At 41.2% G+C, this 25,008-nt stretch overlaps 1 long non-coding RNA gene across 1 annotated transcript; it reads left to right on the forward strand.

Annotated features, from left to right (window-relative positions):
* Positions 1 to 5,741: 5,741 nt before the first annotated feature.
* LOC310674311 lies at positions 5,742 to 21,573 on the forward strand. Its single transcript, XR_014509517.1, has 3 exons — positions 5,742 to 5,826; positions 19,526 to 19,634; positions 21,478 to 21,573. It is a non-coding gene; the product is annotated as an uncharacterized lncRNA (long non-coding RNA).
* The last annotated feature ends 3,435 nt before the right edge of the window (positions 21,574 to 25,008 follow it).

Raw genomic sequence — 25,008 nt, forward strand, 5'->3', positions numbered from 1 at the left:
CAAGAAGTAGATTACATGCAAATCTGCAGTCTATGATCATCGTAATAAAAACAAAACAATCACCTAATAGAAGGGAGATAATAAAAAAACAGGTAAATTTCAAATCTAAAAATTGGGAATCAGGGACCTTGTTATTTCAGGGTTCGCTCCCATTTTCTTCGTAACTTCTTTTTTAAAAAGTTTCAGTGCTCTTGACATCTTTTATTACCTCAACATTCCCCCGTTAAGTATTTTCATCTCAAACAGTGTTGGAAATCATTTGCTTCATAGCTTATGTGAGAACAAAAGCGATTGTACCCTCCAGGAAACTCTACCCATTTTTTTCAATAGGCTACACTTAATTGAAAGAACCCCAACCCCTTAGTTTTTCATTGTTAAAGATGCTTGCCAAATGTCTTCTTTCACACATTCCCACCACCCCTTGCTTTTGGCTGAATGCCTTTGCAAAAGCAGGTCATTGTTTCTTGAGCAAGGAATCAGCTGGTGCTCAGTGGAATGCATACTAGGAGTGCGCGCTGCTGCAACTGAAGATTAAAACTTAGGGAAATGTGGGCTAGACGTTCTGCAATATTTTACACCCCTTCCACAATTTTTCTCATCCTCGTCTCTCTGAAATCACAATGAACAAAGACGTCGTGGAAGAGCGTCCCATGCAGTTGTGTGTGGGGGTGCTATTTCCCCCCCTTTACAACTTTATCAAGAGCAATTGTTGGGGGGGGGGGTGAGAGAGAGACATTGATCAGCCAAAATGAAACTAGTTTGGTACGCGTGCCTCTCCTGCACGCAAGGAAGATGCTGTAAATATATTTATATACCAGAGGATGCCGGCTGCGGCCTCTGCCCTTGCTCCTTCTATTCTCTCCAAGCAGCTGCAGAATGAAGCCTGCAATCTTCTCCTTTCTCTGCAGCAGAAGCATTCATTCCCTTGTCTGCCCGGAGCTTATTTATTTGCAACAGACCTCGGTCTGCAGCTGAAAGCAAAGGAAGGACGCCCAGCAGGCTTGTCTTTCTAAGCTCAGTAAAATAACTCCTCTACTTAACACACACACACAGCCTGGCTGCCTTTCCTAGCACTGAACTTTGCCTCGTGGCTTAAAGCCCCGACCATGGGTGTTTTGCAATGCCAAAAGAGAGCGGAGGTCTCAAAATTCCTATCACAGAGGCGACACTCGTCTTTCCCGCCATCCGCGGCCTAGCAGTGTGCGGTGAGGAGTGCCCCGGTGGCACCTGCGTTAACAGCTCTGAGACTTCCCCTCAGCCAGGGCTGTAAAAAATATCATTACATTCCACAAAAGCTCCCCTTCTTCTTCTCCTCCTTGCTTCCCCAGTCTTTTTCCTCCCTCGCTTCTCGGGCTATAAAGAGACCAGCCGCTCAAGCTGCTAGTTAGCGACCCCCCGACAAAAACCTGAGGGGAGAAAGGAAAAAGGAAGGAAGCCTGAGCTTCCCAAGTAGCCCCTTCTTATGAGGGAGAGGAGCGGGGAGGAGGGAGAGCGCGAGCGCGAGCGAAAGACAAACATCTGGGGATTGGACCATATGCTAAAGCTTTGTCTTGTCCTTCGAAGTTAGGCTGCCCTTGAAGTGATTTGTCAAGCGGCCTAGCCGTGACAGGGAGGCGACGTGGTGGGAGGGAAGCGGGACCTGGAAGCCAGGGGCAGAGAAGGTCGCCAAAGCGGGGCAAAGGGAAAGGTGAAGGGCACTCGGGGAGGGAAGGAGGGAGGCCAGGCAACCGGGAAAAGAGGAGGGTGGCAAAGGGTGCGGTGCATTATTGTGGAAGCACAGCAGCCGAGCCCTTTTAGCTTGAGGGATGATGGCCCTTGTTTGGAAACGTCGCTCCTGGTTCCTGGAAGTGGCACACAGTGCGCAGCAAGCACAAGGCCCTCAGACTAGGGTTGCCATATTTCAAAAAGGAAAATTCCTGTCGCCCGCCAAGTTGTTGAGGTTTTTTGAGCTCTGTTAGGGGAAACCTAACCCAAAAATAGCTTCTGAGCTGTTTCCACTGGTTTTTCCATCACGTTGCCATGCATCCAGGTTCCCCCTGACATTCTGCCGATTCAGCAAGCCTACCTGAATCAAACAGCTCTCCCAGCACATGCTCTTAAAAGTGGAGTTGCATTTCCCATGTCAATGGCAGCTACAGTGAATGCATACTCATTTTTTTGGGGGGGGGGGTGTCCTGTTACCAGCCTGCATTAACAACATTTTAGTTGTTCTTCTGTTGTTATTTATTTGAGGGGCTTGTATATCCCCCTTCCTTCATCAGTCTCCCTATGATGGCTAGTAATTACACATGTGCAACAGTACAAGGGGAAGTCAGAAGTACATTTGGTGTACATTTGTTGCTTTCTCTCTCTCTCTCTCTCTCTCTCTCTCAATTATTTGTGTTTAGTTTATTTTTTATTGTAATATATTATGAAAAGTCTTGATAAAATATTTGTTTTTTTAAAAAATACATTTGGTGCCATGAATATAAACACCCTCAGGAATATGGCATCCCAATGTGCAGACTTGGTATCCAAGACTTAATATGAAGTAAATACACATTAGGCAGGATTGAGCTCTGGAACGTGTTAAAACTCAGTGTGTAAGAGAGTATCTTTGAGCCTATGTTTATTTACTAAAGTTATATCTTGCATTTGGTCCAAGGAGTTCAAGGCAGCTTACGTAATTATTTTCCCACGCCCTGATTTCCACCTCGCAACAACCTTGTGAGGTTGGTTAGGCTGAGAGATAGGGATTTGCCCAAGGTCATCCAGTGATTCATTATTTAATTTCTATACCACTTAAATATATTAAAAGTACAGTGGTACCTCGGGTTAAGTACTTAATTCGTTCCAGAGGGCTGTTCTTAACCTGAAACTGTTCTTAACCTGAAGCACCACTTTAGCTATTGGGGCCTCCTGCTGCTGCCGCGCCGCCAGAGCACGATTTCTGTTCTCATCCTGAAGCAAAGTTCTTAACGCGAGGTACTATTTCTGGGTTAATGGAGTCTGTAACCTGAAGTGTATGTAACCTGAAGCACATGTAACCCGAGGTACCACTGTATCTCTAAGCAGTATACAAAAAACTGAAGCAACAACAGGCAACTTAAACAAAATATTACAAAAATACACCTTTGTGTATAAACATGTCACATTAATACAAAGTTACTAATCTGTCTGTCTGTCTGTCTCAATTCATTTTCCTTCTGACACTCCTTCCTTCTTAGCCTCCAGGTTACAAACAAACTCTCAGCTCACGCACAAAAGTCTCCTGGAAAGAGTGGATATCATCTTTAGGACTCAGCTACATTAGTCAAAAAACAACACTTTGAATGTGCTATAGACATGCAACACCAGATGGTGCCAGAGAGTAAACAAATTTTCTATGAGATTTTTACATAGGGTTTTCTTTTCTTTTGTTATAAATTATTTAATTTCTGACTTATTTATTGTGTTTTTTTCCCTTGTGTGTAGATCCACCCTTAGTCTCTCACTCTCACTTCCTTTTTATGGGCAGACCCAAGGTGGATGGTACTTCCTCAGGTTGTCCACAGCTGGGTCTCATTCAGCTGCATTCACCACAGCCAGTTCCAGATGCAACAGGTTTGTTGAGTTTCCCAAGGGGTCCAAAGGATGGGAAGAGGGGCCCCCTCCACTCATAGCCCTTTCTTCACACTCTGTCCCCTTTTCCTCTAGCTACTTTATGTCTGAGTGGGGATTTGAACCCAGGTCTCCCTGGTCCTTGTTTAACACTCTTAACCACTGCTCTACAGTAATTCCCATATTCCTTTCCCTGACCATTGTTTAACTGAAACTAGCCCATGGATTTTGGGGTTGCACATCACCCTTGAGTACAAAGCTTCCAGATAATATTAGAGTTGGGAACGTTGCTGAATTGAGAAAGCAGTGTCTAAATTTAGCTGCATCAGTGCTGGGCCAAAACATTTTGATGCCTAACCTGAGGTTGAGTAGTAGATTGTAGCTCTCTACCCAATTTAGGGTGTATAATATCCAAGACTGGCCAAGTTATTTGGCACCTGAGACATAAACTCCCACAAGTGCCACACCATGGAATTCAAAATATTCAAAATTCAACAACAACAACAACAACAACTTGCTGCCCTTTCATGACTGCCCAAAATTGGCTGCCTGAGGTGGACACCTCAGTCTGCAGATTGGTAGAGCCACACAATACTGGGACAATGAGTAGGGAAAAGCATTTCCAAACTTCAAGGCATCGAACACAGCTGTGAAATCTGTCATGTAGATCCTCTCCTATTCTAAAATAAATGCCTTGTTGTCCTGTGGCAGTGATGTGGAATCCGCAGCCCTGCATATGCTGTTTGACTACAATTCCCATAATCCCTAACGGCTGGCCTTGCTGGCTGCAGCTGATAGGAAATGTAGTCCAACAGCGTCTGGAGGGCCACATAATTCCCTGTCCTATGACATGGATCTATATAACCAGGAAGCCCAAAGACCTCTTGTAAATTTGCACAGACTGAGGAATGAATGAGAAAAGAAAGAGGAAATGTGAAAGAAATGCAGAGGAAAAGGCAACAGAGGTTGCTTTACTAAGAGATTGTAGAAGGGCGGCTTAAAGACATCTTGTCGGTTATCCTAAAACCTTAGAAACACATGTCCCTGTTTCACTTCACTCCCCTTTTCCTGCCTTTTCTATCAGAAAATCGGGAGAAGATGAGGATGGTGGAAGAAATGAGGCACCAGTTGAAAAAATAATAATAATGAAGGGATGGCTGATCATGCTGCCTCCTTCTTCCCTCTTTCCTTTTTGCCCGCCAAGCGTTGAACTGATTAGAGTGTAATTAAGGCCATAAAACCCTCAGCTTATCCACCTGTTTATTCACTAAAGTCTCAGGCTCATCAGGCAAATTAGCTGCTTCCAGGCTGCACGTTGGGCCTAGAGCTGGACTGATTAATGAAGTTTATTGGGAGCTGTTAAAAGCATTAACTGAAGGAAATCTCAGCAATTCGTCATATTTAAGGGATGGAAATTAAATCTCCCCATGCAAATGAGAGGAGACTCCAAAGCAGCTTCTTTTTAGAGGTTACAGAGGGGGAGTGGGGGTGGCTGGGTGGGTGGGAGGTAGGGAGGAATGGATGAGTTTTATTCACCAGGCTGCTTTGTGTCTCTCTGTCCCTGGGGCAGCTGACCCCAGAGCAAACTCTGCTTCCCAGGAGCCATTACCCACCCTCGTAATGGAGCTCATTTAGTGTTTGGGTAAAAAAATAAGACAAGGCCTTGATTGGGCAGGGCCCAGGTGGAACGACCAGGCCGAGAAAGGCAGTTCCCTATCCACTTGAGATGTCTGCAACATGTGATTTCAAATAATGACATTTTAGCAGTTGCAATGACTTCATTATCATCCAGCTTGGCAGCAGCTTTATAATTTTTTTTTTGCACTCTTCTGAAAACTGAACAAGATGCTTGAAAATGTTTTTTTGTCTGGAAGCTGCCTTTTGTATCCCAGGAAGCGGCCTTATCACATTGCCTCAGAACTGTTTCCACTGACAGGCATTAGCTGTCTTTTCCGTCTCTAACTGAATATGCCCCAACATTCCTCAGATGAAAATAGGGACACTTCCCACTCTGCCCCCACCACCTCAAACAGATCCTCCTTGACCTCCCATTTTTTGTGTCGCCTGCCCCAGACAGAGCATTTCCTCTCAGAAAAAGGGCGAGTGCCACCACCACTAAGGCAACAGGACGCAATGTGAACATCCTCCAACGTCCTGAGAAATAGGGACATTCCAGGATCCAATCAGAAACCAAGATGGCTTTTTGTAATAACGGGACTGTCCCTGGAAAATCGGGACACTTGGAGGGTATGTAAAGGGAGATGTCAGGGACTGAACTGGAGTCCCTTTTCACACAAAATTTGTCTTCTGCTTCTGAGAAACTGTTTTTTCCATAGAACCTAGGAGGAAACATTAGCTGCTGGTGGCATTCTTAAAGAAAGCCATCCCTGTAAATGAGAGTGATAAGAATAAAAGCCAAACGAGAATTTAGACAAAGCCTAAAACTGAGCTATAGCCCTTCCTCATAAGATCCATGACATGGAAAAACAAAGTCCTTGTGTGGATTGAGTGGGATCAATTTAATGTTTTCTGAGGGAGTTGGGTAGCAAATGAAGGGTCTCTTCTGAGGAATCTCTGAGAGACCTGGTCTCTTGGGGATCAGTACATTGTATAGGCAGCATGTGCCATCAGTGTCCTCCCACTCTGGGGGTAAGTACCACTGGATACAGGGAAAAAGTAATTGTTCAAGATTCAAGTATAAATCTGATGCATGTTTCTGTTTCATGCATGTTCCTCTGCTACTTTAATGCTCCTTGTTGTCCTGTGGCTTTCTGATTTCTGTTTCTGCAGCTCAGTCGCAGCTCTTGTAGGCAGACTCTTGTTGGCTTGGGTCAACCATTTCCTGCAATCCCAGAGCTTAAGATGTAGGAGGGCAAATTGACCCTATTCTTGGGAAGTTCTCTGGGGCAGTTTTCTGCCATGGCCAGAGGCAATATCTTGGCAGCCTCATCTTGGGAGGTTCATAATATGGGCCTCTATCACAGTAATTAAAGATACATTAACCTGTTTTTATTTCCTTCTTTGAGTCCTTGAAGAAACACATTGCAAGTGAAACTCAAAGTCAAATCAATTGTAAAGAATGAATAGTTGCAATGAATTTCAAAGACTCTGAGAAAGATCAGGTAACCTTTTATAATCAACAGATTATTTTATGAGTTTAATTCACAAAACAAATTACAACTTGTTTATTTAGTAGCAGTTCTTTAATCTAATTAAAAAAGTAAATCTAGGTGTTTCACAATGTAGCAGCTCCATCTAAACAACGTAAAATAAGAACCAACATTTTAAAATACAGTCTGAAGGGTTAGCCCTTAGGTAGGAGATGTTGCCAGAGAACCTGTCCACACAGTGCATCCACAGTTGGGTAACAAGGAATTTTATATTGTATTTAGTCCCCCTATGTGGATTTTTTCCAGAATTTAAAAAATCCTCGTTTACTGTTGAGAAACTGCAGGCTGCCCGCTAAATGAGGAGAGAATCAAGTGGACAAAGTACAAATATTTAAGGCACTTACGGCTTCAAATTCATGTTAAATTCCCATGCGGATGAGCCCTAAACTATGATGGTATAACTCAAGTTTCTCTGATTATTATCAATAGATTTAAATTTGGTTTATAACAGTAAAGTGTTGTGTAGTCTAAACTGGCTGCCTTGTAATTAAATATCTCTTCCAAACATTCTCACCTAGGACTCAGCTATACAGCTGTAAATAAAATGTTTTAAAGTGCATTATACAAATGTGACACTAGATGGGGATGATGAGCTATGGCATATTCAATATATTTTTCAAAACATTTTTTTAAAAAGCATTTTCACGACTTTTTAAAAATATATGTCTAGATTCCACCTCAATAACAACAATCACAGATGGGATGAAAACCATGGAAAAGTCAAAAGGCACTTTTTGGTGTAATATGAAAATACTCTTAGTTACAGTGATCCTTGATAAACTGAGAAAGTAATGTGCATTCTTCTGCTGTGCTGTGGATACACAGATATCAAATCACGGGGAAGTTCATAGAGTTAGGAGCTCACAGAAGGGCCCTATGTAAGCAAAATGTATTTCTGCCAAAATAGAAGCCCTATTTATCCACGGTATTACTGGACTTTGGAGCAGGAATTAATGGGAAATTGTGGGTTAGCACTTTGGTTTCTGACCCAGATAAGACACAAATTGGGAGAGGTTAAAGAGGTGCACTTTGGATACATGTGGCTGTTCACTTTGGCCTCTGGTAGACACTACTATCCTCACTAGCATGCTCATTTTCTCATACAGTACTTGAGATGACGGGGGAAGGGTAGTCAGAATTTCCCTGGCAGGGAGTTAGCAGTCAGATGAAAGGAGGAGCAGTAGAAGTGGGGAGGGTGTAGGTTTGAATAGCCTTGCCCTGGAATTCCCTCCCTGAATAAACAGGGTTTACAGTGGTACCTTGGTTTTCGAACAGCTTAGTTCACGAACAATTTGGAACCCAAATGCTGCAAAACCAGAAGTAGGCGTTCCGGTTTTTGAATTTTTTCCCCAGAAGCCAAACGTGCTCAATTTTGAGTCCCCCTGTGTTTCCTGTTGCACTGTTAATTTGCATCCCCCCCCCCCATTGTAATTCAAGCCTTCCGTTTCCAATTGCAGTGTTCTGAGGTGATATTTGGAGCTTATATTTGGTGCTTTTGTTTTTGCTATTTATTTTGTGTTTTTGGTTTTGAGGCTTTTTCAGTTAATTTGATTGATTGATTGACTGATTGATTGATTGATTGTGTGACTGCAGAAATGGATAAAAGCCCCCCATCCAAACAATGACTATCATCAGTGCAGGTAAGAAATTTCTTTAATTTTAATTTTATCATCTACAATACTGTTTTACTTGTTTTATAGTACAGTACATTGATTATTGCTTTAATTTTATGGATCAATGGTCTTGTTAGTAAAACTCATGTTAAATTGGTGTTTTAGGGGTTATTTTTAAAAGTCTGGAACGCATTAATCCATTTTGCATTACTTTCTATGGGAAAGCATGCCTTGGTTTTGGAATGCTTTGGTTTTGGAACAGACTTCTGGAATGGATTAAGTTAAGTTTGAAAACCAAGGTACCACTGTATTCAGGAAAAATAATCTTAAATCATGTGTAATTTGCCTGTTGATCAAAAGTTTCCTGAATTTAAGCCTGAGGGGAAGAAAATGGAAAAGAAACGGAGGTTCAGTTCACTACAGTTAGAAACATTGGACCAGATTTAACTAATGAGTCTCACTAGCAGAAGCTCATGCAAGGACATTTCCCACCCACCCCATCTCCACCCACATGTGCCCCATGCTCCCAAATTGGCTTGAGATGGTCAGGAGAACTCCCAGAACGGAGGGGGGGGGGGAGAAAAGGGGATCATTCCATCTTGCAAGCTGAAATGCTAACCTTTGGACATAGTGCCAAGCTGAATTCCTCCCATTGAGTTGGATCCAGATTTCCCTTCCATCAACTGGAGCATCCCATAACTGAGTTCCCCTCAAAGGATGATGCATCCATCCATGGAGGAAGAGATGATTACTCTTCCCTTTGTATCCATTCTCTCTCTCTCTCTCTGGCAATGGGATCCTTCTTTCCCATCCATGGAAGGTGAAGTCTGGGTCCTACCCATTTTTAGAAGTTTACCAATAAGTTTCAGCTCATGTCATATCGTTCTTTGTAATCATCAACAAAGACAAGATAAAGGAGGAAAGAAGGATTGCTTTAGTGTACTTCATACTTGGGTGTTTCCTGACTAGAGATCTGGTTATTCACTGCAGTTATTTGATTAACATTTTTAAGCAGTTTATCCACCGTAATATTTACCTGTTTCAGTGAGTTGTGGGGAAAGGGAATTTCAATAAGAAACTGAAATTGGGTTTTCTAGTTTGCTCAAGGCTTCCTGCAGTTTTCTGTTTGAACTGAACTTTTTTTTCCAATAGGATGGCTAGCATCTGCACACCTGTCATAAAGCAGTACAACTATTTCCAAATACGCTTGATAGAAAATAGCTAAAATGATCTCTTAAGCAAATCAATTTAGTGTAAGATTATGCAAGCCTTTGACTTACATAGAACTCCGCCTTTGACAAAATGGATAATAATTTTCAGCCAAAATTGAGAACCAGCAAATACAATGGATGGATGTGCTTGAGAAGTGTACACATTGTCCCCAATAGCTAGGGGATATTTGAGTAATTTGTGACTGTAGCACATTCAGAGTTCATCAGTTTCCAAAACTGGGAACAGAGCTTCACCACTCCTATATAATGCTGCCTGGACGCACAACACACTTTAACAGCTATTGTTCTCATGATATGGCTTATAGTTTCATTCTTCAAATAAAGTAAAGCTGCAGTCCTAGGGATGCTCACTTAGGAATAAGCTCCATTGAGCATAGTTGGAGACACTGCTGCCTGAGGCAAAGGACAAGGTGGCACCCACAACAGAAGCTGACCAGACTAGTAGCTGAATCCGAATTCAACACTGGCAACAGGATTGCATCCTCCAGCACCCCTAAAGGGCAGCAGGCTAGGTGAGCCATAGCTCATCATCTCCAACAGAGGGATCAGAAAGAACAGCCAGAGGGCTGCTGCCACCCCTGGAACCTGCTACCTGAAGTAATGGCCTCCCTCTTCCCTACAGTAGGGCTGGCCCTGGTTGGGATTGCTTTTAAGTAAACATGCTTAGTCCTATTGAATTTGAAGGTGTTTGTTGGCTCCTGATATACCTTGCTAAGTCACAGCTTACCTGCAGAGGTGGTTGAGTGCAAATGGGGCTACCAAAGATAAAGTATTGATTTCTACTTCGTATGCAGCTAAAACTGAGAGAGGATCTTGTTCATTGGACCCAGATAAGACCTACCTATCTGTCAAAGTGCCTTCTCCCATATAAACAGTCCCAGGTAGTGCAATTGGCAGCGTCTGTTTCTGTTGTGCCCCAAGTGGGTTTAGCCCACTGAGTGGCAATATTGTAGGGGGTCTTCCTCTGTTGTGGCTCACCGGTCTTGGAATTCCCTTCCCCTGGAGGGACAGGCAAAATGGACTATAAGGGGTTTCTTACTGCTGTTTTAAAAAAACCAAAACAAACCTGTTTCCCCATCTAACTCAATATTCTCTGTACTGTACTGATTAGCAGTTGCTCTTTAGTATTTCAGAGAGGAGCCTTTCCTGGCCCTTGCTGGAGAGGTTAGCATCCAATTTGCCATACCTGCCAAAGGCTGCTTCATAACCAACACCTGAGTTTGCTGAAAACCCAAACAAACCTGGAAGTTATCAGCATGGCAATGCCTTACTCCAAAGCCATGAATAATCTCACCTATAGGTTTTATGTAGACTTCAGATTGTGCTAAAGTAATGACACTCTCCGCTATCCCATTACATCAGTGTACGCAAAAATATAAGGATGGAGAATGTGTGCAGAGGCCCATAGAGCACAATGGAAGGAGGCAGAGCTCCTCCCTCCCGTCTCACTGCCATTTACATTTTCTTTCAAAGTATAATGTAGGGGGGGGGGGTTGTGTGAACCATTGTGGTTAGGATGGCTTCTAACAGCAGCAGCAGCAGCAGCAGCAGCAGCAACAACAACAACAGATTAATGGAAGCCTGTGAATGTAAAAGGGTCCTTGCAGCTTACCAGAAAGACAGGAGAGTGGGTACCAGGTGAATTTCTCTGGGCAGCTTGTTCCAAGGCTGGGGCATTTCCGCAGAAAAAGTTCTGTGCCCTGTAACTTTCCGCTGCACCCCAGATGGCCAAGAGGTTCGGATAGGAATGGGGTAGCAATTTGATTCTGTTCGCATTTAAAGGCAAACTTACCTCATTCACATTTTCCCATAAAAGATCCAAGCCGAAGCACAGTCATCCTTCAAAATTCAAATTTCTCTGAATTTTGCAATGCAGTTTTCTAGCCAAGTAATGTGTACAGAAGTGCATATGCTAGTGCAAAGTGTCCCTATGAATGCATGTATGAATGAAAACAACACACAAAAGGCATTATATTGGGAAAAGGTTGCTTTGCAAACATTTTATATTAATGTGTATTTTAGGAGAAATTTGCACTAAAATCAACGTGAATTTTCATGAAGACTTCTTTAAAAAAATGCAAACTGTTGTGGAAATGCGGAGACCTGAATTTAAGATTAGAAAAATGAGAAACTGAGAGAAACCAGAATTGATGTCTGAAGTGCCTCTGATGACTGGATTTACAGTGTGGCATAGACAGGCAGAAGCAGGTCCTGAAACTTACCCTTCCCACTTTGCTCTCCCCAAAACACTAGTTTTCTCCTACTAAGGGTTATTTCCAGACACAAGAGTTTCATGGGCAAAAGAAACAGTAAAGGAGACATGTTTTGAAACGGTAGGTGCAGGAATGAAGAAAGGAAAAGGGTTCCGCACATAATTTCTACCACCCACTCACTCATGCTGCACTTTTAAATCACCCTAGCTATGCCTTGCTTTATATAGCAGTGATGGCAAGCCAGTTCTAACACATGCTGTTGCCATGTTTAATTTGCCCAGTAGAGACCAAGGTACATCTGAGAACAGGTGAGGGGCCATGGTGAGCGGCCGAGTGCCTTGCTTTGCATGTGAATGCTTCCATCGTCAGTCCTTGGTCTCTTCGGATAAAAAAGGGTGACATAGAGCAGGTGATGGGAAATGCTTCTGCCAGACACTGTAGAGAATCTCTCCCTGTCATAGTAGGCTTATTGGGCTGAGGAGCACAAATGTAGTCTGATATTAGGCAGCTTCCTATGTTCTTAATAGGAAATGGAAGCGCAATGCAAATCAGTGAAAAAATAGGGAAAGGCAACTTATTTCCAGCTTCAGCATTCATACAAAAATATCATGCCTTTCAGTCTTCCACACATTGACATTAGTTGCATGGCACCCTGCATCTGCAAAACTCTCAAGTATATGGAGAAGCTTCCTGTATATTCCTTCTGGGTAATTTGTTAGTGGATATGCAAAGCAAGATTTCTTTCTGTGTACATTGTACTCGATTTGTTGCTGGCAACATTTGACAGCTCACCTGATCAGCTTTTGGCCTCATAATTATTTCAAACTGTCTTTGTTCTTCCTGTGCCTTCTGCAATATATTTGATTATTATTTTTTTGGTCCTTATTAACTTTTTACAGCATGTTTTTCAGCTGTGGCTAAAATCACAGTGTTAATGAACCAACCATGGTAATCACTATTAGTTATCTAGGAGCTTTAATGAAGCATAATTAAAACTAACATGACATGTATGGAAAGAGCTGTTCCAAACTCTTTTATTATTATTATTATTATTATTATTATTTATATCCTGGTTTTTTTCTTGAATAGAAATTATTCCTTATTCCAGTTTTTTTCTTGAATAGAAATTATTCCTTATTTCCAGTAATTGCTGCATTCAGTGAGAGCTTTTTATTATCAGAAAACCAGAACCTGAGGGGGAAAACACCATAGTTTCCTTGGGAGGGACATTTAGCTAATCCTTAAGTCAAACACACTCAAGAAACATACTCAAGAAAATGGAAGTACATGTCACAGTGAGGAATTGCTTCAACAACTAGCATATGATTCTTTCCCCTCTTGCATGAGAATATATCGAATGAAGAATTATGGCAGATTATATATTCCATTTAGGAGATAATTGTGAACATATATGTGAATGTTTGCATGTTGAAATTCTTTAACGCTCCAGATAAAACATGCTTTTTTATTATGCAAATCTCCTCTTTTCATACTTTTTGAGGAATAGATCTAGAGAGTATAGCACTTGCACTTTAAAGCAAAGTTTTTATGTCAACAGATAGCATGCAAAAAAAGGTTAATAAAGCAAATTTGCTCTTCATCCTTAACTGATGTTGTTTTAATAAGCTGCTTCAGTTCGATAGACTTAGCTTTTCTTCTATTCTGCTATATTTGAACTAGCTGTTTTAAGTCACAAGTGTTCTATTAAGACATATGTAATGACAAATCTTACCTCTCCTTAAAGTAAATCCAAACTCCAGCAGCAAAAATTGGTTAATGTCATTTTAATGTCACCAGTAGATTTTAAGTACAGGATAAATCAATTATTGTAATCGCAGCCCTTGTGTAAATCACTAAAGGCAAACCAACCTCAGGATTATAAAATGAATCTTTGACAAGTATTCAAGGTTTTAGCATATTCCCAATAATGAGGATTAAGCACTTGCTATCTTGTGAAAGAAAAGTTTTATTCAGTTACTAAGGAATATGTGCGTAATCATTAAGAGAGGTCAGATTAACAAAGGTATTTTGCAAAAAAGAGGGCATCCAGTACAACATCTGGTGGAAGATCAATGATAATTTTGTCAATTCTTTTTGTAAAAGGGGAAAGATTAAGAAAGTGATAAGATAATGGAGTAGCTTAATGCTATATTTTGAAAGAATGGACAGAAATTATAATGGTATCATAAAATATAATTATATAACTTTTTGACATTTTTATGTCAAGAAAAAGACTATTCTTCCTTGAACCAAGAGCAAACAATGATTTCTGAAATCCACGGGCAATTCAGTCAATCCCAAATAAGTCCTGATTCTACATGAAGGGATTATGTAAAAAAGGCTCCAGACTAGTCTATCTGGTTCATTACAATTCCTCACACTTCACTTTTTTTGTAGCTGTATATGCGGAAAAGAAATTTGAATGTAATGTTCTGACTCGTGATGAAATCCTGTGATATATTTTTTTTTAAAAAAAGACCAATCATATGTTTAATTGGATAATTTGCTCCAAAATACAGTTCACTCTGAAGGAGACTTTATGCTGAGTATAAATGATGAATAATCTTACCATGTATTGCTTTTCGAAAAGCCAGCCTTTTACTTTTCTGTTTAGTGGAATGTTGAAAACAGAATGAGTCGTCAGCAGGAATGTGTCTTATAAGGGCAAAATGGCTTTATTGTATTATCATTAATAATTTAATTATTAATGAGAAACTGTGCATTAAGTGTCAGAATATTTTTTTATTAATGTCTGATATCAGTGTTTACAGGTGCTCCCCCCCTCTGCAACGTTGCAGTATATACATTTCAGCACATATATCTTTTTAATCCAAGTACACTTGGGTTTTATCTAGAAAGATTTGTTTTGTACAAGCATTTTAAATTAATGAATATGACTTGGCTCTGGGGATCCCTTTCTGTTAATTGGAAGAGGGTTTTAAAAATACCTTCTCCAGCTTCCCGTTCTGTCCTTTTGGCACATGGAATTACAAGTTTATTTTTAAACAGCACGATACAAAATTCCGTGTCTGTTGCAACGGGGAAAAGAATTTACATTGCTATTTGAGCTGCAATTTTTTTCTTTTCCAAAACAACACGTCTCTGTTCATAGATACGTCTTTCTGCATGCTTACAGTCTTGGTGTCATATGAATTGTGGCGTAATAGCATTTAGTTATGGATGTGTTGGGGAAATGTGCATATTATTCAAAAATTGCACTCCACAATGTAAATGAATATCTGCCATTTGAAAACAAAACCAAAAACATTTTAACCACTTCAATTTCAAGAACCAAAATATTTTTTTAAAAAATATTTATTCTTCAAATAAAACATACATGCCATGGCTACTAAATTGGAGAGAAAATTGTTATATGAAAGTCATATGTGGTTTAAATGTACTGCATTTTAGATCTTGATGTAAGAATAAATATTCTTACGACAGGCTTCCTCTGTATAGGAGTAATGTTTATAGGTTTGTCTGGCTGCTAAATTGTTGAATCTATTTAATTTAGTTTTTCATGTGAAAGATTTTAATTTTCTTCTATTGCTACACATTAGATGCCATTGTTCCTCATGCAACTGAGGACTGAATTTTATTATCTGGTGCGGGTTCTAGAGGGGTAAAGCGAAATGATCGAAGAGGAAAATCACAGTCCTTTAAAAAGAAGGATTCCTTGACAAAACTGTAATCACCTTTAGAAACAGTTTGCGGATAATCAAGGATTGTTACAGTAAATGAATAGCATCAAGAACACGCTGCTTAAAAGACGGGGAATTTCTGCTGAAAGGATATATTAATGCATAGAAAGATCATCTGAGTCTGTCCTGTATATGTGATAGAACAGAAATTTGCAGTAGACGTCTGGCATCTGGTGGCTTGGAAATGAAATGACAGCCTTTCCTGAAAGGCAGCAAGAATGTTTAAAGCCTGCTTCGAATCTTGGTTTTATTGCAAATGGGAAATCACAGTTTCATTTCCTAACAAACTTTCAAAGCCTCTCAATTTTTTTCTGTGGAGAATTTGGAGTTCTTGCAACATCTCTGTGTTGTCATAATACTAATGATAATAGAATCATAGAGTTGGAACCTGAAACCTTGGCGTTATCAGCACCACGCTGTAACCAACTGAGCTATTGAGGGTGATTGCTATTGGTTTAATGTCTATGTGCCAAAACATATGGCCATTTCTCTGAATTTACCCCTCTGATCTCAAAGTACCTTTCTTTGTGGGAGAAAGCAAGACAAGTGAGGGGTTTTTATGCCACATCAAGCAGAGAGGAAGGAAGGAAGGGTCTCTAGAATGCCGAATTTAATCACTTTCCCACAAGTTCTGCAACTAGAATAAATTATGTAAATAAACTTGACATCAGCTGGGGTTGTCCCGCCCACCCTATATCTCCAATGCTGTGGCTAGCTCTGTTTTGCCATGCAGATTTCTACAGCCTCTAGTTATAAGCAACTGCCTTCAACTTCTGTGGCAAAAACTATACAGCGCCGTGACTTTCCCTTTCTTCTTGGATGGTTATTTTGGGATATTGGTTAGAAATAAAAATCCTTGCATTCTTCCATTGCTGTGATAGGATAACTGATACTTTCATATACTTGATGCTATGCAAACAATACACCTAAAATAATCTACAAACTGACCCATCCATGGGTTATAAAGTGGTAATTCTCAGCGTGTGCCATTCTACATGAACATGATAACCTTTGAAATAGTTCTCCAGGGAGGAACAGAATAGAAAGACTGACAAATAGAGGATAAATAGATATTTTTTTAATTCTATGGTGCGTATTATTCATACTTTTCTGAGACATTCAGATATGGAGCTCTGGCATCCTTTCCTCTGTTAGCAAACTTGGGTGGCCTCATGCCACACGACCATCAGTTTGGAAGAAAAAGGGGCCAGCCAGACATAACAGGTAGGTTTCTGTATAACCAAGGAGCAACCCAGGAATCCTAAAGTATTCTGTTCATACAGTAATAGGAAATAAAAGTTTTGAAAATACAAAAGACAGGTCTTTCTATGCTCAGTGACTCCCAGGACCTATGAAATGTTGATGACTTCAGTTTGCAGATTAAAGGAATGAGGAGAGTGTTATGTACTGAGCTTGGATCCTAGAACAATAGGCAAGTAGGATCCTAGAAGGCAGCAACCTGATTGGTCTGCAGGAGCCGCCCAATCCGGCTCCAGGAGGAAGTGAACCAGCAACCTGATTGGCCTACAGGAGCAGCCCAATCCGGCTCCAGGAGGAAGTGAATCAGCATCCTGATTGGCCTGCAGGAACAGTCCACTCAGGCTCCAGGAGGGGAGTTGAATCAGCCAATCACATGGGACCCATTGTGTAAATAATGTACAGTGGTACCTCGGGTTAAGTACTTAATTCGTTTCGGAGGTCCGTACTTAACCTGAAACTGTTCTTAACCTGAAGCACCACTTTAGCTAATGAGGCCTCCTGCTGCTGCTGTGCCGCCGGAGCACGATTTCTGTTCTCATCCTGAAGCAAAGTTCTTAACCTGAAGCACTATTTCTGGGTTAGTGGAGTCTGTAACCTGAAGCGTATGTAACCCGAGGTACCACTGTATATATAACCAGAGGTTTTGGGGGAAAGCACTCACTCACTGTTTACCATGAGCTGAAATAAAGAGCATGAAATCAGCACTGAACTCCGAGTATATTTCAGAGAGGGATGGAAGGACTTGCTTTGTTTGATCCCTTAACTGCTTGTGGTATCCTAGAAGGGAGCTTAGGGTTAAGAGGATCTGTGGATCTTCTCTGTGCTATATGCGAAAGCTTTGGGACAGGGAAGGGGGGAAAGCACATTTCCACTTCTCCACTCTCCAGATACCAAATGATGCAGCAATAAAACACTGAGCCCTTGAGCACTTAATAGCACCGTGCAGGGTAGTTTCAGTAAGGTAGAAATGAAAAAGGGGTGTCCTTTTTCCTTTCCTGCCTCCACATCTGTGCACATCTGCACTTCTAGGTTCCTGTTCCAGGCTGGTTGGAGCTCCTTACAGGGTTTGTTTCTAGGGGCTGAGGAAACACTGCAACATTTAGTTGTGAGTCTGCATATTGTGGGCAAATAACAAAGAGATAAGAACATTTCCTTTGTGGGAATTTCACTTGGACAGATTTTGTTATTCATTTGTTCAATTTTTAAAGTTCTCTTCATCTGTTAAGCCTAGGCTCCTTTTGGAGCTATACAGGGTTCCACCCACCTTACATTTTTTGCCTTTTGATCTTGAACCTCTGCTTTGCCCTGCCCTTCTTTATCTGGACTTGTTCTCTGCTTTGTTTGAGCTTGCCTTGCTGGAATATGAGTTAGGCTGGGATTTGAAACTGGTGTTGGAGGTACATGATCTGGTGTCCCTGACCTCTGTGCTCAGCATAAGCCCCTACCGGGCTAGAACCACATTATCCCTGAGCTGAGACCACTGCCTTGGACAGAACAAGAGGCTCTAACAGTTCCTCAAGAATTATTGGGGATCAGGCATCCAACCACTTAAATAATAAGGTGCCTATGCTTATATAGAAACATCCCGGAAAAGGCCAATGATGGGAGATGGTGGAACATAAAAAGTTGTCTTTTTGAGGCAGGTGATGGATCTGCTTATCACAGTATTATGGGCACTGGCTGCCAGTGACTCTTCAAAAATACTCGGGACAGAACCTGGAATCGCAAATAGGAAGAGAAGCCAAGGTGATAAGGATTGAAATAATTGAGGCTAGGAAACATCCATCGAAGACTTGGCCATAATGTTTTAAAGCAGATAACTCTTATAGGCTCAGTAACTTGAGGAGTGTGCAAAGAGTGATGCTGAAGTCTGTTGATGTGAATGGACCAGATTTAGGAGACTCTTATGCTCTTATGTGGTCAGTTCTTTGGGGACGGGACTGGATTTAGACTCCAGCATTTCTGATGCAGGAGTCTCTGATTCAGAGGCTTCCAATCCAATGGGCTCAGGCCTCATAAAGTCAGGGCCCATGTAGTTTTCCAGCATTTCTGCCTGTGTTGCTGCTGGTCAGATGGACCTGACTGGCTCCTCTTCATCTGAGTTGCTCTCCAAGAACCAGGCTATTGCTCAGAGTTGGGCCCTGACACTGTCTTAGCAATCCTTCAGGACTGAAAGACAGCCTAGAAATCAAATCAGTCAGTCAGCCAATGAAAAATTTCCATGACTTCCTACTGCCACATTTACTTCTTGCCAGAAAAGTCAGTGCAATTGCCACAGAAACAATTTAGATTTTTTTAAGTCTAAATTCAAATGTGATTTGGCATTTTCTCTTTCTCCCCTTTCATCTCTACCATTCATATCTGGCATCACATAACGTGGCTGTGGAATTCAATCTGTGAAATGTGACTTCAAAATTTATATTAAATCCACTGAAAAGTGCTGATTCAACTTTCAACAGCCCAGTCAGCATCATGCTTGTCTGCATTGTGTCAGCTGTTGTCAGAAATTTGGAGGGCATCACTGGTACATAAAAGTGAAATGTGAAAAAATGGCAGATTTTGGATTTCAGGGTGGTGGAGAATGGTTTCCTCCAAAAAAAGAGTTTCTGCTTTGAGTTTACATGTACTAATTAGCTGACTCTTATCTTGGTATATAATGTGACATGATTGCAGCCTTAATATTGCATCTTTATATATGAATCCTATGATATATTTAAAAAGTGTATCTTTGTTAATGAACTCCCTCTTTCCACTTAGACTGTTTGAAGCATTCAGTCCAGCCACTCTACAATATTAACAGATGCAGAGTCAGACAGAAAACCTATTGATCAAAAGTGATATATCCAGAAGCAACATACTGTTTACAGTAAGTTATCATTCAACTGAATAATGATTTAGCCATTTACCAGGAAAATCTTCCAAATTGAAGTCTAATACACAGATACTAGGTCTTCCTGATGGCACCACATTGCCAAGATTAAGTCCCATAAAGTATCTCACACAAATTTTATTGAAACTACTGCACAGTTCTTTATGTGTGGGATACAGAAGCACATAAAGTATCTTGCAGTAAATTTTGTAATGAATGGCCACAAACTGCTTGTTAAAGGTCCCTGTGTGAATGTTCAGCCCCTCAGAAGCTATTGCCACTCTGATGTATTTTTCTAATAGTTTGCAGCCTACCAAAACATGTCAAGAAGATATAAGTATGGGCAAATGACTTAATGGTAAACATAAGTACTATAGCATGGAAGATGAGATTATCACAGCATCTATCTATCAAAAGGTGTGTCACGGAGTGTTTGACTGACCATGAATCCTTTGCAAGTTGGTAGCATGGACTCTCCTGGATTTATTGGAAGGGAAAGTGGTATACTGTATTGAGCAGGAAATTTGTGGCAAATACTTCTCTTTTTTTGCTTCTTGAGAAGTCTTTGGTAAAATGGAGACGTCCTGCAAAATGCTAACCATGTTTGCTTTAACTCTGGTAAAGATCCAAATAGCACAATGAAATCATGGTGCATCTTGCTAAATTATCCCTAGAGAATATGTATAGGGACACACCAGTGAGATCTGCTGCTTACAGTCTTTTAAAATACAACATTAGAAAAACAGGGGTTGCGTTAACCATGGTTAAATATTATTGGGGTGTATGGGGTGTTAGAGGAAAGGTAATGTGCCTCCTTTTGGCAACTCCTGCAGCCAGGCTGGTGCCGAACATACTGCTCTGCTTTCCTTTGGACTGCATCAGCGAGGTCGAGAGGGGAGTCTTGTTGTCTGGGCAGCCCAGGACCTCCACGCATACTGCCCAAGCTTGTGCTCCAGGGAGGTCACTTAGGTGCCAACACAATGGTTTGACTTCACCCCCGGAGGTGCGTTCCACTGTCTCTCAAGACAGATGGATGCCAGCAGGTTAAGTATTATGTCAATATAGGCATAATAATTATATCCTTCAAGCTGTGGGTTTGCATCCTGAACTGTAAAGGTAAAGGGACCCCTGACCATTAGGTCCAGTCATGGCCGACTCTGGGGTTGCGGCGCTCATCTCGCTTTATTGGCCGAGGGAGCCGGCATACAGCTTCCGGGTCATGTGGCCAGCATGACTGAACAGCATGACAGCATCCTGTAGCCAGACTTAAAAGGGTTTAAGGACAGTTGAGCCACTTTTTGTCAAGGCAGATAAACCATGCACAACCATGGTTTATGTGGCCGATCATTACAAAATTTCAAACTGAAAGCTGGGGATCTAGAGATTGCGGAAATTAACATCCACCCTTCCAACGTTCAAAATCTCCACTTTGACTTTGCAAATGCAAAATGTTATACACCCTGATTGATAAAGAGTAAAGACCAAAATGTTTGCCACTTATGTCTGGCATGAAATGAAGAGGATATTTCGCCAAGCCGTGTGAGAGACTTGTCAAGCATTTATGCTCACCCTGTTTGGCAGGAATTGCATCATAAGCCTTTTGACTGATGCCAGGTTGACAAAAAAAAGAGGGGCTTTGTTGTGGCATTAATGTTTTGAAAGTGATGTTTTTGTCCCGTGCTTCAAGTGACATAACGGATCATCCCTCTTAAACCCTTTGCTGATACAGCCACTGTGATCAGGGTGATTGATGAAAAATCCAATTGGCTCTGAATGTTTTTATTGTTAAATTGTATGGAAGAACAAGACAATCACTCTACTGATATCTTCACTTCTATAGGCAATGGCTGGACATATGCATGCAGTTCAGTATATGAATGCTTGCACACATCTCAACATATGCACCAACAGAACGAGCACACCTACAAAACAAGAAATTAAAGTTGTTTTAAAAACTAAGGGGCTCCACACTAAATGCTCATTTTCTGACCTTGCAGTTCTCCTAATGAATGGGATACAGTAAGCACAACAGCAAAGATGTCAGATTTGAAAGTCAGAAATCTGAGTTCAAGTCCTTTCTTTGCTATGAATCTTTCTGGGTAATCTCAGGCAAGTGAGCACTTAGAAAAGGATGCTGTAATTTCTAAGGCTCAGCATGGGTTTCTCAAAAACAATTCATGCCAGACAAATTTCATTTCTTTTTTAGGAAATAGAGTTACAAGCTTGGTGGATCAGGGGAATGCTTTGGACATAGTATATTTTGATTTCAGTAAGGTTTTTTAACAAACTCCCCCATGATATTCTTGTGGAAAAGCTGGTAAGATGTGGGCTGGCCAAGGTTGCTGTTAGATAGATTTGTAGCTGGTTGACTGACTGAACACAAAGAGTGCTCACTAATGGTTCCTCAGCATCCTGGGAAAAAGTGACAAGTGGGGTATCACAGGGTTCCGTCCTGGATGACTTGGATGAAGGAATTGAGGGGATGCTCATCCAATTTGCAGATGGCGCCAAACTGGGAGGGGTAGCTAACACAGCAGAAGACAGAATTGGGACTTTAACAGATTAGAGAACTGGGCCCAAACTAGCAAAATGAATTTCAATGGGGACAAACGTAAGGTTCTACACTTAGGCAGGAATAACAAGCTGCATAACTATAAGATTGAGGATACCTGGTTTACTAGTAGAACATGTGAAAAAGATCTAGGGGTCTTAGTAGAACACAACCCCAACATGAGTCAACAGCGTGATGCAGCAGCCAAAAAAGCTAATGCTATTCCAGGCTACATCAACAGAAGTATAGCGTCCTGATCAAGGGAAGTAATAGTACTGCTGTATTCTGCCTTGGTCTGGAGTCCTGTGTCTAGTTCTGAACACCGCAATTTAAGAAGCATATGGACAAGCTGAAATGTATGCAGAGGCGTGCAATCAGTGGTCTGGGAATCAAGCCTTATGAGGAACAGTTGAGGAAGCCCGAGAAGAGATAGAATAGCTATCTTCAAATATCTAAAGAGCTGTCACATGGAAGATGGAGCAAGCTTGTTTTCTCCTGTTCTTGAGAGAGATTCCGACTAAACTTTAGAAATAACTTTCTGACAGTAAAAGCTGTTCAGCAGTGGAACGGACTCCTTTGGAACGTGGTAGTTTTTAAGCAGAGGTTGGGTGACCATTTGTCATGGATGCTTTAGCTGTGATTCCTGCATCATAGGAGGTGGGTCTAGATGGCCCTCAGAGTCCCTTCCAATTCTTGATTCTGAGTCTCTAGCTTTCTATTCAGTCTACTTCTCAGGGTTGTTGTGAGACTAAAAAACTCTACTTGCATGTTTCTTGCTTACATGCCTGAATCCTTTTGTTGTCTATTTTCAAACTTGTTTCCCCCCTCACCTTTTTTTTTTAATGGAATCTATCTCACACTTTTGTATAGGTGACAAGCTTTTTCAATACTGAGGCACCAAGATTCATGCAAAAGCCATATGTAATTCTTGATACATTACATACTGGAGCACCATAATGCAGGACAGGCTTCCTCAACCTCGGCCCTCCAGATGTTTTTGGCCTACAACTCCCACAATCCCTAGCTAGTAGGACCAGTGGTCAGGGATGATGGGAATTGTAGTCTCCAAACATCTGGAGGACCGAGGTTGAGGAAGCCTGGGGCAGGATAACCTCGGCCTTTCAGGCTGATTGAAAACAACAGCATACAGAACAAAACTGTGCGCAAAGCTTTATCTTTTGTGACTCTTCCAACATGGAAAAATAAGAATGAACTCTAGTGGGGAAATATGGATCCTGGTAAATGTTTTACTTTTAAATTTACACCGTCGGAAAACATCAGAATTAAATCATGTCTTATAAATTACTATTTACTTCTTAAAATTTAGATACCGATTGAAAAACCTCAAAGTGGTTTACAAAAATCATGGGCACACACACATGTGAAAGTAAAATGGAGATAGATTCATACACAGCTATGTGGATTTAACCATCATCATCACAGCGACCTCATTTCCAAACTTTAAAATTTTGTTACACAGTATAACAACCGTGCCAATATTTTTGTGCCAAATTTACTAGCAGGCTATAAGAAATGGGTTTGCTTTATTGCATATTTTAGTTATGGATGCTGATATATTAATGCTTCTATAACTGGTTTTTATATTTGTAAACCACTTAGAATGCAATTTTGGCATTAGTGGTATATCAAGTAAATTATATGATATCATTAATAAATCATGATAGTAATAATACCGAGAACCCTTTTGCAGGCACACCTCTGCAAGCGAGGGGGGGGTAGCAGCTTGGGGGATTTTTAGCAACAATTGGAGAGGAGGAAGGATTAATCCTATCCTGCAGCCCTTATTTGGGGGGTTTGGTGGCAGAATGACTGCTTTGATGAATGTGCACACTAATAAAACACACTAGTAACACAACATGTAGTTTGGCTCTAAATCTGCCATTTTATGCCCATTTGCTTGGGAGTGGGCCTTACTAAACTGAGCAGGACCTCCTTTTATGTAAACATGCATAGGATTGTGTTGCGATGAAGGAAATGAGAGGAGGAAGCCCCATGCCTCATTGATGTAATTGTCCTTGGAGTCATTCACAGAATCTCTGAAGAGTCTGGCACCTTGGAGGTCATATCTCTAATTGAATGTAGAGGTGCCTTATTTTGGCTTTTATATCAGTGAATATGATTAAACTCCTGCTGTTGTGCTAAATTTCAAAGATTATAAAAAATCAGGGGAATTAAAAAGGTCACTGCAGTATTTCATTTCAATAGCAAATCTGTAGAGTAATATTGTACACGTGCGTGGGAAGTTACTTTGAAGAACTGCTCTGGAAAGAGAACTTGTTCCTTGTTTCGTTCCATTTGGCGAATGCCACTCAGTTCTATGAAAATAAGCAGAACTGATCTCCCATGCTTACCACCCCAATCCAGAGCAGAGGGAAGATCTGCCCATTCCACATGGAAATCTCCCCCCCCCCCCATTTCTATACCAGAAGGGGAAAGAACTGCAGAGGTAGTACCTACTGTGAAATAAGAGAGTTATTAATCAAAGACACGTGTCCGCCATGTTCTTCTCTGGATCAAAGCTATATAGATCATGGGCTTCAACTCACTGGTCCTCTTCCCACACAAACCAGCTCTCTTGTTGTCCACCTTTCTTGGTTCTTATACCACACAGAGTAACCATCTTTTGAAGGGGTGAGAGGCGCAAATAGCATTTCCCTTTCTCCCCAAAAATATTTAGTTTGGACAGTGTGTTGTAATGGACATCCACAGTGAACCTTTCCTTCTGAATGATGTACTACTACTGCCCATTGAGACTGGTAATGGCAGAAGGTAGGAAGGTCAACAGCAGGTGGAGCCATA

The sequence above is a fragment of the Podarcis tiliguerta genome (genome assembly GCF_965153285.1).
Source record: "Podarcis tiliguerta genome assembly, chromosome: 3".
Lineage (NCBI taxonomy): Eukaryota > Metazoa > Chordata > Lepidosauria > Squamata > Lacertidae > Podarcis > Podarcis tiliguerta.